Source organism: Syngnathus acus, chromosome 1 (genome assembly GCF_901709675.1).
Source record: "Syngnathus acus chromosome 1, fSynAcu1.2, whole genome shotgun sequence".
NCBI lineage: Eukaryota > Metazoa > Chordata > Actinopteri > Syngnathiformes > Syngnathidae > Syngnathus > Syngnathus acus.
Genome location: NC_051087.1, coordinates 14,068,067 through 14,084,536, shown reverse-complemented (window position 1 = coordinate 14,084,536; position 16,470 = coordinate 14,068,067). Strand labels below are relative to the sequence as shown.

Below are 16,470 nucleotides of genomic sequence, written 5' to 3'. Positions count from 1 at the left end.
GTTTTTTTGAGACAGCGGGTTCTGTGTAGGTCTTCCAGTGTGGGGAGAGGGCAGCCAATGATCTTCTGTGCTGTGTTGATGACCCCTTGGAGCTTTTTCCTCTGAGCAGCAGTGCAGCTGGAGTACCAAACACATGTACAGTACGTTAAAGTGCTTTCTATGGAGCAGCGATAGAAGGACACCAGCAGTCTCCGTGTAATGCTGTGCCTCCTCAGCACCCTTAAAAAGTAGAGTCTCTGTTGGGCCTTTTTAAGCAGCTCAGAGGTGTTCACGCCCCAGGTGAAGTCCTCCTCGATGTGGACTCCCAGGTAGCGGAAGGAGGACACCCTCTTCACACAGACCCCGTCGATGATGAGTGGTGGAATGTCCGTTTTATTTTTCCTCCTAAAATCAATGACCAGTTCTTGGGTTTTAGCCGTGTTTAGGAGCAGATTGTTCTCTCCGCACCACTCCGATAGCTGGACCACTTCGTCCCTGTAGGCAGACTCATCCCCCTTTGAGATGAGCCCCACCACGGTTGTGTCATCCGCAAATTTCACGATGGTGTTGCTGCGGTGGGCGGGGCTGCATGCATGTGTGTAGAGCGTGTAAAGCAGTGGGCTCAGTACGCAGCCCTGTGGGGAGCCGGTACCAAGACTGAGAGGTGTGGATGTATGACGGCCCACTTTCACCCTCTGGCTGCGACCCGTCAGGAAGCTCTTAATCCACCTGCAAGTATTATGTGGAAGTCCCAGGCCCTCCAGTATGTCTCAATAGTTGTGACTTGCCCTCAAGCTAAATTAGCATCATCTGCTCGTGGAGGTGTCCCTGCAGTATACAGTATACGCATATACACACTATACATGCTTTGATCTCTCGGACAAGCAAAACAGTCTCCTCCTTGGTGAAGTTCGGAGTCTTGGAATTGAGCGTGAACTGCAACCTATCCAAGCTGTGGGGCACGCCTTGTATTAGTCGCCAGCCAATTGCCTTTTCACAGACCTCTTAATCTGTAATGCAATGTGTCAAAGGAAGTTGAGTTTGAAGCCCAAGGTTATGGAAAAAATATGGAAAAATGGCAAGAAAATGAGGGAAACTGCAGAATTACACACATTGTTGTCAAACGCTGACACCAAAATACACAAACCAGGGGTGGAATGTTGATTTACTGAGCGTGTGATACATAAATGAGAGGGAGTTGCACTCTTGAGGGCGCACCGGGAGCAGATCTCCTAGCGGCAGGAACAAGCACCTCCCCAACTGTATCATAACCTATGGATCTCCTAAAATGGGTTTTCGGTGCAATCGACCAGACTATCTCCACTGGACGTTGACCCTCATGGGGTTGCACCTGTAAAATTAACTGAAAGGAACAAAGTCCAGCCTTGGAAAGCAACCTGAGGCCTGAGAGCAGAAAGGCCAGATGGTGGCAATACCGTCTTGAGATGTCTGAACTCAATAAAAAAATGGTCAAGCTAGCATAGGAGACAATTCGCTGTGTGATCGGTCGGTGCAGGTGCCACCTGTTGCTGGGGACGATGCCCGGAGTGCCTTCAGTGCCTTATGACTCCAACTCTCTCGAAATTGATTAAACTGTCATTCTTGTATTCAAATCAAACTGCTAAAACATATTATCACTAAATAAACTTGGCATTACTGTATTCAACATAAAATGATATCAATTGTTATGCAAACTTCCAGTTTTATGCTGTATTCAACTCTATTATGTATTCAAACCTCCAGTTTATTTGTTATTGCTGTATTCAAATCATTGCTGAATTCAAATCATATTCAAACTTCCACTTTATTTGATATTGCGATATTCAAATCATATGTTATCCTGGTCAAATTTCTGTTTTCTTTTGTTTCTCTCTTTTCATGCAAGTAATATGCGTAGTACTTTAGTAACGTAGATTGTGTGTCTGGCAGTGAAACCTTAGTTGTAATCAAGACGGGACTAGATAAGCAGAATTACTTCAACCTGCTTCCCTTTTTGACAAGTCATGTCAAACAGAATGTGAAATGAAGTCGTAATAAGTGTGTTGTACTTGCCGAAATAAACAAAATCAAATCAAAAATCAACTAAAATGGCATGGAACATAAACATGGACACAGAAAACATTGTTGCAACAACAGTTTACAGAAAGACTCATCACCTTAAAAAGTGTTTTAGAGTGGAACTAGACTCGTCTTTGAATGCACCTACAATGTGTAGTGATTCCTTTATTATACAGTCACACATCCAGCTCTTTCAGGCTAGTTCACTGTATGTATAATTACTTTGGGTCATTATTAACCTTTTAATATTGATTGTTATTTAAATGTATGAGTTAATGACTCGACGGACCTCATTACCACATGATGGGGTCAAAGCCTGTAGTCTAACACTTTCTGTACTTTCAGTAGAGTGTACTTTTGATGTAGATCGCTCACCATGAGTTAGTAGGGGAAAGAGATGACTTTCTGACAAAAAATATCCAGTCATATCTCAAAGACCCTGTAAAATAGTCCTTCTCAAGGGGGCTTGTGACCCCAGGGAATCTGTTTTTTTTTGCCATACCTGAATAGAGTGTAATTGCACATCTATTACAGTAAGTGGCAGAGTCTCTCTCATTGCAAGAAGCATCAGCTCCTCTGTAGAGGTGTACTCACAACAATTTTATTGACAAATGATACTACAAATCGGCATGCACCCAGGATTGTGCAGTCTCCCAAACACGCTATATTGACGTGCAGCTCCTTTTGCTTGTTATGGGAGGAGGATATGCAAAAAGATTAATTTAGCACATTGCATGTGATTTATCAAGGTAGAAACAAATTGCTACAAATTAATTTGTGTTATTTAATATTGCAAAACCATAATGAAGAGGCACAGCCAAAAGGCTCCAGGGAGATCAGAACTTTATTGCTTGTGTGAACTTTACAGAAACAAAAAATAATACCCAGATGTATTGTAATACAATTTTGAAACTTTTTTTTTTTTATTTTGAATGATTTAAGGGTTGTCTTTGAGCCTGTCACACATGACAACATTCTTTCAACTCTACATTTCATTGCATCCGGGTCATTTTCAGCCCAACGGGACAATTATCTGGTGCTGGCCTCTCCCGGAGCTGTTGTTTTAGCTGCATAATAATTTTGTATTACTACATACAATGTGCAACCGTGACAAGTTGAAAGAAAAATGGCTTTTACGTGCATATTGGTACTGGCTTCGGAATTATTGGCGTGACCGATTGCTTTTCTGTAATTAAGTAACATATTTGTTCATCTTCCACTAACACTTACAAGTCCATCACTTTACAATTTGTTTTGCAGATGTGATGCGCTCCAACATTTTCCCTCGCAAATACTATCAAATCTACAACACAAACAATCTTTTACATTAGGTAGCTTATACCACTGTCTGGGCCCTGGCCGTATTTTGAAATGTAAACTGTGCTTAGTGGTGTTTTGCGCATATCAGGAGCTGCTATCTCTCGTGATGGGTATGTGTGTGGGGTGAGTGCTCTATTTTGAACAGGATCTTTGTGGAGACCCAGGTGGCTGGAGGGGATTGACTAAGATAGTGGAAACAGCGACCCTTCCCCATAGACCACAGGTGTCAAACTCAAGGCCCGGGGGCCAAATACGGCCCGCCACATCATTTTATGTGGCCCGCGAAGACAAATTTGTGTCATTACTAGAATTGCAAATTGTCTTCACTTTTAATATGATCTTTTCTTTGAGATATTTGACCAGTTTTTACTCGTCTGATTTGAAAACGAGTTATTTGTCAGTTTGTTTTCTAGCTTTTACTGTATATAATATGAGGTGCTCATACATTTATTTGGGTTGACAGTCATAATGGCCCTCCGAAAGAAGCTATGACTACAATGCGGCCCGCGAAAAAACCGAGTTTGACACCCCTGCCATAGACCAAGATCAAACTCCCAGCAATTCAAAGACTGCGTTCAGCCAGCCAGCCAGCCAGCCGAAATGAGATGTTTAGCCCATCCAGATAGAAAGTGGCCTATGAACAGTCACATAGTACATGAAATCAATCTTTGCAAGACGAATTGAAACCATATCCGAGGGGTAGTTTCATATCCAATTTGGACAGAGTGCTTTTCAGTCTGAAGTGCTCCAAACACACAAATCCATTTTGACTATCTATGATGTCACTCTATGCAGCGGAAGACCCAATGCACCAATCGAAGTGCAGAGGAATAAAAAAAAAAAAGTAGCACATTGAAGAAATTGAAAATGGCTGTCCCTCCGCAGTCACTGTCAGAATATCTAAACCTACTATCAGAGGATCTCGCACTGGAACCCTGGTTCACTCTTTTGTCACTTCCGGCATCTATTACAGCAACAAATCTTTCAGCTCCCCACCAATATTATTAACAGACTACAAATTATTCTGAACTCTGTCCCTTTTTAGTACCTGCCATACTTTTGCTCTGACACGTGGATGCTGTATGCTTTACATTGGTTTATCTTCCGTCGTATTTGTTGTGGGCCACAACGTAGTTGTGGTTTCCCTCGTGGGACCATTACTGACTTAAATAGAAATGGATGGGCACGCAGATTATCCCATACACAGAATAGAATCCAGTAAAAAAAAAAGAAAAGAAAAAAAAAAGCAATTTTTGAATTTATTTTGAAAGTGGTATTGTTACAAAAACAATCATTGTAATATCTCGCTGTTAATTAGAAGACATTTTACAGTTGAGGTAGTTTAACAAGAAACATTGAGCTGATGCATGATTTGCCTTTGCAGGCCACATAAAATGATGTGGCGGGCCGGTTCTGGCCTTGAGTTTGACATCAGTGGAGTAGAGGTTACACTTGCAAGACAATTTGCAGTACCCCTTCTTTTATGCTCCACCCTTACATGCCTCCCTTATCTTTTTATTGGTTATCGGTTTCTGTTCTGCAATTTACATACAGTAGCTATCTGATACCACTGGCACATGAAATGGTACAGTATATAAATCAGCTGCATTCTGCTTTGCATGTTAAGACCTTACGACTTCCAACAGTGCAAGAGCGTCTGATTATTGTCCTCTGTTATCACTTTTCCTTCTATCTCAGCAAGTCCATCAGCCTTCCATCCTTTCACCTCTGTCCTCAATTCTGGAGGGGGCTCGTCAGACTCCCATTAATCATTTGTTCCCTCACAGATGAGATGTGAGTTCAGGCCAGTTCTCTTAAATAAATAATAAGCCTAGGAACACTTCCTCCTACCAGTGTCAGCTAATTAAGAGAGAATTATGGCAGCTGTACATCAATATATACGTATATATATATATATATATATATATATATATATATATATATATATATATATATATATATTAGGATTTTAGTAAAATCAAACTGCAGGCATTTGTTTTCCTCATGCAAAACAAACTTAGCTCAAATACAGATATACTTCAACTTACTATTTTATTTAAATTTTTCATTTATTTACATTTGGTGACAAGACAGTGAGTTTAAAAACTGGGAATTTCTTTTAAAAAAAGTATGTTTAGGACACATGGAGGCTATAAAGTTGCTAGAGAATGGAACACTTACATACTCTCCCCTTCAAAATACTGCTGGAACAGTAAAGCCATTTCTTTATTTTTTTCTGAAGAATGTGAGTTTATTTGTTATTGCTGTATTTAAATTGTTGCTGTGTTCAAATCAAATTCTATTTGTTATTGCTGTATTCAAATCATATGTTGTCCTGGTCAAATTTCAGGTTTTTTTTGTTTCTTTCTTGACATGATTATGGTAGTATTATAATTAGTACTTTAGTAATGTAGATTGTGTGTCTGGCAGTGAAACCTTGGTTGTAATCGGGAAGGGACTAGATAAGCAGAATCGCTTTAACCCGATTCCCTTCTAGACAAGTTATGTAAAAAAAAAAAGTAAAATGAAGTTGTAATAAGTGTGTTGTACTTGCCAAAATGAACGAAATTAAATCAAAATCAAATAAAAAAATTGGATTTGAGAACAAAATATGAATGTTTCAAGAGATCAAGATTTTAACTTATATTCTATATTTGCTATGATTTTAATAAAATGGTCACCCGATGGGCATCTGATGTCAGTTCAACATCAATATGACATAAAAGCTCATTGTTTGTATCAGAATTCTTTGGTGAGAAGAAATAAACTAATAGCGGCAAGGACATTGCAAGCCGTTGTTTCTTCAACATGTATCCCCAAGTTTTTTTGAGGCCAATTAAATAATATTAGTCTAAAGTTTCACAGGGTACCTATTATGTGTCAAACAAAAAACACAGCTTGATAAGTCTCTTGTGACTAATTGCATATAAAGCACCTTTTCTGACACATGCAATCTACTTGTCATGTTTTACAAACCAATAATTTTGTTGCTATAGGTATTTAATTATTTGATTCATTTTGACGACACTAGTGTTTTGGATATTTACATGATGTCGATCCATCTATCCATTTTCTACCGCTTATACGCAATCAGGTCGCGGGGGTAGCAGGGAAACCCAGACTTCCCATTTCGTCCAGCTCATCCCGAGGGATCCCAAGGCAATCCCAGGCCAATTGAGAGGCATGATCTCTTCACCTTGTCCTGGGTCATCCCATGTGTCTCCCGCCAGTGGGACAGGCCTCCTCACCAGGAAGGTGTCATGGAGGAATCCTAAATCCTCCACTTCGGCATCCTTGAGTTGTTTGGACTACAAAATTCTCTCCACGTAATAAAGTTGGCGGATTTGCAAAACCGCTTGGCAACTCCCATTACCTTGTGTGGTTTGTCCCGCCCCAACAGAAGTAATGTAATAGATAAAAATACGTAATAGAATCTGCAGCCCCTGGAGGGATAGATTACACTTTTCTACACTCCTGGGGACTACAAATACTACTACACCAGAAAATCATTAAGCAAATACACAAGAAAATCACTAAGCACAAAAAGTGGATTTTCCATGATATGTCTCCACAGTTAATTAGAGGCATCTTTATGAATTATATACTATTACCTTTGGCACAAACATTTTTTTATGAAATATGAGTTATTCTGCTGGCTATTTTGCTAATCCGGAAATATAAACTCGAGGCGTGTTCAATGATGAAAGTAGTACATCTCAACATTATGTTGAGAAAAACTCATAATGCATCAAACAACAATGAGTACTAATTGAGCACACTACAGAAGGAAACGTTTCATTATTTATTTGATGCCCCAAAATATGAACAGCCACATGACAACTCAAGTTGCAGGGACAGCTGCTCTGAGAAAATGGGCGTAGGTTTAGTGTGCAGGAGTAGTGCGGGGATGGTTCCTCACACAATTACGTCACATGGTGAGGACCTGGTTGCTTTCTTGGATCGGGAGGATCAAGTGCTTAGCGAGGAGGAATGAGCAAGAATGCGCTAAGATGAATATATAGAAAACACCAATTTAAGGGAGTTTTTGGTGAGGAACAACCATTTTAACATGGCTAATAGCGCAAAAAAGTTGATTCATCACCATACAGCTCCAGTTGAAGTGTCAAAAGAGATCTGCTCTGAGGCTGTTTTCAACACTATATTAGTTAAAAAAAATTTTTTGGAAACCACTGACAATGAAGGGACTGACCATTAAAATCAAAGACCTTTTCCCAGTTTCTCTCCACCTGTTTATGGCATACCAGTACCGTATTTTCCGCCCTAAAAGGCGCACCTAAAAACCTAAAATTTTCTCAAAAGCCGACAGTGCGCCTTATAGGCCAGTGCGCCTTATATATGGATCAACTGATGAATTTGTTGATCCATACTGGTTGTACACAGTGCTCTGCCAAAATGTTTCAGTACGTTTTAGTACGACTAGTAAATTACAAGGTCGCATCGCTTCCCAGCATTACGGCAACTGTAGTCAGGGGGCGTCACCGAATAGCTGTTGTACCCGCGAGGCTATTTCATGTCAAAATAGGCTGCTCTGTTAATGTTTCGAGTAAATCTACTGATCGATATGGAAGGGAAACATAGGTAAGTAGTACCAATGCGTTAGATCGAACTTTAGTCAGTTCCGATCATTTTATAGGAGATCGTTTGAGAAACCCGATTGTTTACACTTTGCTGAGGCTCATGGGAGATTGCGAGCTGAGGCTCGTGAGACTTTGCGGATGGCTAATGCTATTGCGATAGCTGCTATACGTACCAGGCTATTTCATGTCAAAATAGGCTGCTCTGTTAATGTTTCGAGTAAATCTACGGATCGATATGGAAGGGAAACATAGGTAAGTAGTACCAATGCGTTAGATCGAACTTTAGTCAGTTCCGATCATTTTATAGGAGATCGTTTGAGAAACGCGATTGTTTACACTTTGCTGAGGCTCATGGGAGATTGCGAGCTGAGGCTCGTGAGACTTTGCGGATGGCTAATGCTATTGCGATAGCTGCTATACGTACCAGGCTATTTCATGTCAAAATAGGCTGCTCTGTTAATGTTTCGAGTAAATCTACGGATCGATATGGAAGGGAAACATAGGTAAGTAGTACCAATGCGTTAGATCGAACTTTAGTCAGTTCTGATCATTTTATAGGAGATCGTTTGAGAAACGCGATTGTTTACACTTTGCTGAGGCTCATGGGAGATTGCGAGCTGAGGCTCGTGAGACTTTGCGGATGGCTAATGCTATTGCGATAGCTGCTATACGTACCAGGCTATTTCATGTCAAAATAGGCTGCTCTGTTAATGTTTCGAGTAAATCTACGGATCGATATGGAAGGGAAACATAGGTAAGTAGTACCAATGCGTTAGATCGAACTTTAGTCAGTTCCGATCATTTTATAGGAGATCGTTTGAGAAACGCGATTGTTTACACTTTGCTGAGGCTCATGGGAGATTGCGAACTGAGGCTCGTGAGACTTTGCGGATGGGTAATGCTATTGCGATAGCTGCTATACGTACCAGGCTATTTCATGTCAAAATAGGCTGCTCTGTTAATGTTTCGAGTAAATCTACGGATCGATATGGAAGGGAAACATAGGTAAGTAGTACCAATGCGTTAGATCGAACTTTAGTCAGTTCTGATCATTTTATAGGAGATCGTTTGAGAAACGCGATTGTTTACAGAGGGCTCGTTGGTTATTGGCTAGTGGATGCATACCGCAACCCTAGTCAACCTCAGTTTGATGCAGTATAGCTTCTATTTTATGCGCCTTATAATCCGGTGCGCCTTATATATGGACAAAGTTTTAAAATGGGCCGTTCATTGAAGGTGCGCCTTATAACCCGGTGCGCCTTTTAGGGCGGAAAATACGGTATTTGGATGATAGTATTTCCTCTGTGAAGGGATAGCTGGGCTAAAATTTTGGGTGATTGAGTGGGGACATTAGGAATAACAATAAAGATGGGAGAAGAATATTGGAGTTGAGGAATATAACTGAGGGCAGAAGACAGATAATGAATATTTGCTGATCCATGCAGACTTCATAATTGACCCTGAGGTAAGACGTTTGCACCCAATTTATTATATTTCTCAAAACTAACTCTGCAGACTTATGCAAACCATGTCTCCACAGATTTCAAACTAAAATTAAAGATGACTCCCGTTGACTTTCCTCCATTAAGAGAATTATTTAAAGGTGTGTTGTCTCTCTAGTCAGGCTGACTAAATTAAAATGTCATTGCATTATCTTGTTATTCGCATATCATCTTCAAAGCGATAAGTCCTTCTATTACTTGGTCCCCCACCATACAACATGGATCCCCAACTGCCCTACACGCACACAGACAAACGATATATATATATATATATATATATAGTATATATATACATATATATATATGTATATATATATATATATGTGTGTGTATGAGGAAAAACTCATCTTAATCTGAATACATATGAAGTTGAAGTCAGTGGTTAGACTGATTGCATTTGACTTTTGCGATTACGCTGTACGAGAGTAACAAGGTGGGAGTCTTTAGAATCAAGGCCATCTGAGGTGACCAGATTGATGCAGGTGAAGCTTGATCTGGAGCCTTAACCAGATAGTTAGTACCTTGGTCTGTTTTATATACAAAGGAAGTACTCTGAAATGGAAGCACTGGCCTTTGGATACTATTTATTTGTAGTGACAGTTTGGTTCTCCTTAGACATTGCCCTGCAGAAGAGAGGTCAACCGTGATGCATAGCTCTGTGTCTTTCTTGTGTGCAAAATAAGGAGGTGCAGGAGACTCTCTCTTTGCATAATATTTGGTTAAAAGGCAGCTGGCAGTCAGATGTGATTACACACCTACTAAGCCTGTGCATAATTCATGTCTCAATTTAAATCCCTTAAAATTTATTTACTCGTCAATATAATACTCACCATTATCGATCAACTTTAGTATAATTGCGGCTTTAGGAACTAAAAGATTTCCTGCTGGGTGGTTACTGATGCAAGCAGAGCAGCAAGGTATCACTAACAGTTGGTAAAACTCACAAGGGTAAATTTGCCATAGGTTATATAGTAATTCTTCATTTATCGTGGATAATTGGTTCCAAGACCACCCGCGATAGGTGAAAATCTGCGATGTAGAGAAAATATACTGTTACAGTATCCATAAAAGACTTTTATGAAACTTTATTGTATTTTATTGTATTTTTAAACACTGTATATACCGTATTTTCCGCACTATAAGGCGCACCGGATTATAAGGCGCACCTTCAATGAATGGCCCATTTTAAAACTTTGTCCATATATAAGGCGCACCGGATTATAAGGCGCACCTTCAATGAATGGCCCATTTTAAAACTTTGTCCATATATAAGAGCCGGACTTTGGACACGCCTGCTGAAGTGGCTCAATATTGGTCCATATATAAGGCCCACCTGATTATAAGGCGCACTGTCGGCTTTTGAGAAAATTGGAGGTTTTTAGGTGCGCCTTATAGTGCGGAAAATACGGTAGTACTTTTAAAAGTTATTTAATTATGCGCAAGACTTTTATAATTTTATTTTGATACACTCTATTGTACTTTTAAATATATTATTGGATTTTAAACACTTTTTAAAACATTTTAAAGTATCACGGCCCCTCTCTGCTCTTGCGTGCTGGCCGACTGACGCTCCCCCACGCGAGCGTATCCGCACAAGACTTTTATAATTTTATTTTTAAACACTTCATTGTATTTTTAAACATTTTGAAGTGTAAATGCGTGCTCTTGCGGTGCTGACCGGCTGACGCACCCCGGCAGCCCAGCGCGAGGGCATCCGCATATTGCTCAGAGGCAGACCCTGTGCTGAGTACTCATTGTACTCAATAATATTGTCCCAATTCTTGGACGGCAGTGCTTTTTTCCTACGTGCGCGGTTACGCTCACTGCTGTTGTCCCGACTGTTTCTGCACGGCGGTGCATTTTTCCTTCGTGTGCAGCTGTGTCACGTCTCTGCTCTCGCCCTGCTGGCCTATGGCATCACACGCCCTATATTTTTATGTTTGGCAATTTCCATCTTTAGAAGCTAGGTTGCTTTTCTTTCATTTTCTTTTTTGAAGTTCGCACTCGCATTCTGCACTAGGTGCGTCCATTGACCACTCATACAGTCGGAAAACTCTCTGCACCAAAAGGTAACAACCAGTGCGTGAGGGTGCAAAGAGTACATGGTAGCATAGCATTTTTCACTGTTTAGTGAATATGGAATAAGTCTAAAACATGAAATAAATGAAACAATTAAACTCAAAATGTGCATTTAGTCATTGAGTTAAGTCTGTCAAATAATGAAATCGTTCTTTGATTATCGTATAAGATGAATACCAATAGATCAATGAATAATTGATTTATTAGATGGGGTACCAGCATTGTGAAACAGACATGGCAGCAAGTATGTATGTAACTGCTTCCTTTATTTTCTATACAGTATACTAAGTGCTGTGATACATTTTAAAATTCCCAAAACAACCTTGTGCATTCCGCAGCAGACTGTTTCTTTGCTCAGGTTTTCAGCATGACCAACTGATTGCTGATCCGTGCATAGAAACACAATGCCACACACACACGAGCTGTGTCAAAATTCACAGGCTGCGTCCTCAGAAGGCCGTTTTTTTCTGCAGTTTTTTTTCAGGCTACATGACGTCATTTCTGGAGCGACCCGACAGCACGTGAATGCAGTCTCAAACCTGGCCTTCTTTTCTCTGGTGATGGGCTTGTTTCTTATATTTACTTTTTAAAATTTAGAGGGGATTAACTGTGAAAGTATGGCGCTTTTATAGCCGTTTTAATCTGAACCTCAGAACAGTTTTTGGGTTATAGTCTTTGATTTACTTTGATCATGCTCCTAGTATAAACTGGTGATTTATAAGTGTGTGCACGTGTATGCGTGTACACATTAACAGACAGGCGGCCATGTTAGCAGGGGTGACATCTCCATAACAGGCAACGCATTGACTCATTTCTAACCAGTGTAACCTGTATGCAGTTATGAAGAATATTATATTGCAGGTGAAGTGGTGCTTCGTCTCATATCAGACATTCCAAACAGACTAAACTACATATTCTTCTTCAACAACTGGTTCACTTCCCCTGAACTCATTGTGGAACTGAAGAAAATGGGAATTCTAATAGTTGCTACCATCAATTGTAACCGTCTCCGTGGATGTACCCTCAAGATTGACAAGGAACTGTCAAATGCTGGGTTTGGTGGTATTTTTTTTGCTGGTTATTATTTTTTCTTGATGTTAATACTCCCAAGGTCATTGTGCTAAATGTTATCTACTGCAATCCTTGCCGTTTGGTTTTATTCTAACCATTTGCACATACCATAAAAGGGTCATATCTACTGATCAGGTGATTGTGGTGGTGTAAGTGGAGTTGTTTTTTGCATTTCTTCATGATAATACTCCAAAGTACACTCTGCTGAAAGCTCTCCAAGGGAATCATTGCTCTTTATTTTAAACTAGCCTTCTGAACATATCTTAAAACAGTAACATTTTGGGGTCTCTAAGTAAGTCTGAACCCCTATATCTATCGATGAGGTGGTTGCTCAACCTTGAAACTCGGTGGAATGATAAACAATAATACCATGCAAAAAATTATCTACTGTGGGCTCTGCTCGGTAACAGGTTACATGGCTGCTCAAAACTAAAATACTTAATACATTTTTCAGTAACTGCTGTGTACGATGATACTCGGTTGGTTTAAGTATGAGACTACAATAACCACACAGTTCTCAATATATTACAGTAAAATAGACTGGACTTTATTGATAATTATAAAACTTACATGATTAACACATACGGTCAAACGGCAGCCATATGCGAGATAGTACATGGAGTTGGCCTTAAACCCTCCTATCGTCCTTGGGGTTAATTTGACTCCATTCAATGTTTATCATTCAAAAAATAGTAGTTGACTTTTATTTTTTTGCTTCATATTTCATGACTTTTCCTAAATTGATTGGGACAACTGATCTGTCATAAATCTTTTATGATGATATTTTTTCAATGTGCTGAACACATATTGCACGCATTGGTCGTCCTATGGGGTCAGTTTGACCCCAAGCTGCTTAAGCTGTTACAACTTCTCTGTCAGTGTGTGTGACCTAACATTCCAACAGCAGATACATTTTATTTATTGTATTTTATTTTATTTGTTTATTTTTATTTATTGAATTTTTCAATTACCACGAGCACTTTGAGATTTGCTGTGCCATGGGTATGAAAGTGTGTGTGTGCGTGTGCGAGTGCGTGCGCGTGCGTGCGTGCGTGCGTGCGTGTGTGTCCTACTGTACTCACACTTGCCAAAGGATATTGATGGTTCATGCAAAATCATCTTCCATCCATCCATTCGTCCATTTACTATACTGCTTGTCCCCACAGGGGTCGCGGGCGTGCTGGAGCCTATTCCAGCAGTTATCGGGCAGTAGGCGGGTTACACCCTGAAGTGTTTTCCAGCCATTCGCAGGGCACACACAGAGACGAACAACCATTCAAGATAAATTCATTGTAATTTAAAGATTTGACCTGAGGGTGGCGCTCGAGAGGTCAGCTCACAGATTTTCATGGGGTTATTTATGTCTTCAACAATTAAACAGAGTGCCTTTCACAAAAAGTTGGCCAACAAAATTCTGTAAATTATTTTCTGTAGGTAAATGTGCCTGGGGACAAATTGACCCCAAGGACCAAATGTGTGATTATTTTTTAGGATGATAGGAGGGTTAATCTGAAATAATCAAATGAGCAGGAAGTGGTTTTGACATATTGTAAGTTTCATCAACTGATCATCATCATCGGACTCTTCAGTGGCATTATGTCCTGGGATCATGACTGATGACGGTTCTGTTTTTTGTAGAACTTTCTCTGAGGTTTTGATACCATATGAGCTGTGGTAAGCATACCACATTCTATATATGCTTATTTTAATAATTAATAATAATAATTCATTAAATTTGTATAGCGCTTTTCAAAAACCCAAAGACCCGTTTCCCTTCAACTTGTCCAGTTAGGGGTCACCACAGCGCATCACAGCACCAGACTCATTCATCATTCCTATCATCATCCTTCCACTCCAAGTCGATTTAGCTTCTACTCTGTAACACCAACTGCCTTCCCGCACTGAATCTACCAACTTTTTTTCCATCTTTCTTGAGTTTTCTTGCCTGACAGCTCCTAACTCATCACCCTTCTATGGTTCTATCCCTCCTTTGGATGTGTCAGAACCATTTAAGTCTGTTTTCTCTAATTTTGCCACTAAAACATCTAGGCGGTCCTTCAGTTGAGCTCATTTCTAACAAACTTGGTCATTCCTTTAGCCAACATCAAAATCTTCATTGCTGTCACATCCATCTCTGCCTCCTGTTGTCTTTTCATTGCTAGAGCCCTAAATCATGGCTGACCGCACTACTGCCTTATAAACCTTTCCCTTCATCCAAGAAGATACTCTTCTGTCACATAATGCAGCTGACACGTTCCTCCACTTTTTTCCACACTCACCATTGTGCTGGACTGCTGACCTAAAGCCATGCTATCTCTTCTTCCTGTATCCTCACTCCTCCCCCTCACTACTCTCCATTTATGGCAAATACTTGTACTTTGAACGGATCCATACAACAATGTCAATTTTTTTCAGCAGATGTACTGTGCTAGTTCTACACCAGATTGCAATGTGACGGCATTTCGTCAGCTGCATTTTAATACACTATGTAATTAGATCTTAGTGGGGTTTTAATGAGATGCAGATGAGCCAGCTGACCCTCTTTGAAGGTACATGTCATCAATTAAGGATATGTATGGGGGGGGAGGAACATTGCATAGATGTGATTGAAGCAAAGGGACTTTTACAGAAAGAAAATGAAAAGTCATCGCATTTACTGTTCTGAAACTATGAGCAGCATGTGAGGGAAGATACTGCATCTTTGCCTTCCAAAACGACATCTTACTCTTAGCTATCTATCATCCATCCATCCATCCATTTTCTGTACCGCTTTATCCCCACAGGGGTCGCGGGCATGCTGAAGCCTATCCCAGTCAGTCATACCCATCATTGGGTAGGAAGCGAGGGAAACCCTGAACCGGTTGCCAGCCAATCCCAAGGCACACAGACACGAACAACCATCCGCACTCACACTCACACCTAGGGGCAATTTGGAGTGCTCAATCAACCTATCAAACATGTTTTTGGGATGTGCGAGGAAATCGGAGTGCCCGGAGAAAACACAGGCGGGCACGGGGAGAACATGCAAACTCCACACAGGGAGGGCCTGAGATGGAATTGAACCCACACTATCCTTACTGTGAGGCGGACGTGCTAACCAGTGCTCCACCGCAGTAGGCGGCGGACACCCTGAACTGGTTGCCAGCCATTTATTATTATCATTATTGTCCATCCATCCATTTTCTATACCACTTGTCCCCACGGGGGTCTCAGCTGTCATCGGGCAGTAGGCAGGGGACAACCTGAACCAGTTTCCAGCCAATCGCAGGGCACACAGAGACGAACAACCATCCACACTCGCACTCCCACCTGAGGGCAATCTGGATGCTCAATCGGCCTACCAAGCATGTTCTTGGGATCTGGGAGGAAACCGGAGTGCCCAGAGAAAACCCATGCAGGCACGCAAACTCCACACAGGGAGGGCCGGAGGTGGAATCGAACCATTATGAATGATGAAGTGAACAAGTTAATTGTAAAGTATGTGTAGAAAATTGACTTTCCCAGAGTGTTTTATTAGACAGGTTCAATAAATACTGTTCCAAACAGGTTCAGTAAATGCTGTTCCAATTTCAAAAACATAACGTGTAAATAATTGTAAGTTCAATATTGAACAAAATAACGGTGATTATGATTTTTACCCATAATCAAGCAGCCCTCCGCCGGATTAACACAAACAAACTGACTATTGACAACGACGAGTTTATTTTGAGGGCCCATTTTGTTTCTTTAATGGTTCGGTGAATTATTTTTTGAGCATTACTACTTTGCGAACTTGCCATTACTGCAATTCAACTCATAATTTAGGGATTTAATACAGGCACACACACAATGTCTCGCTGTAATGTTCTTGACAGAGTTATGAG

General features: G+C 40.5%; 1 long non-coding RNA gene across 1 annotated transcript in view; it reads left to right on the top strand.

Moving 5' to 3' along the window:
- Positions 1-15,689: 15,689 nt before the first annotated feature.
- The window catches only part of LOC119125158, an 18,272-nt gene continuing 17,491 nt past the window's right edge, over positions 15,690-16,470 (top strand). Inside the window, exon 1 of the long non-coding RNA XR_005098445.1 lies at positions 15,690-15,707. This is a non-coding gene — a long non-coding RNA (uncharacterized LOC119125158). The remainder of the gene's footprint in view (positions 15,708-16,470) is intronic.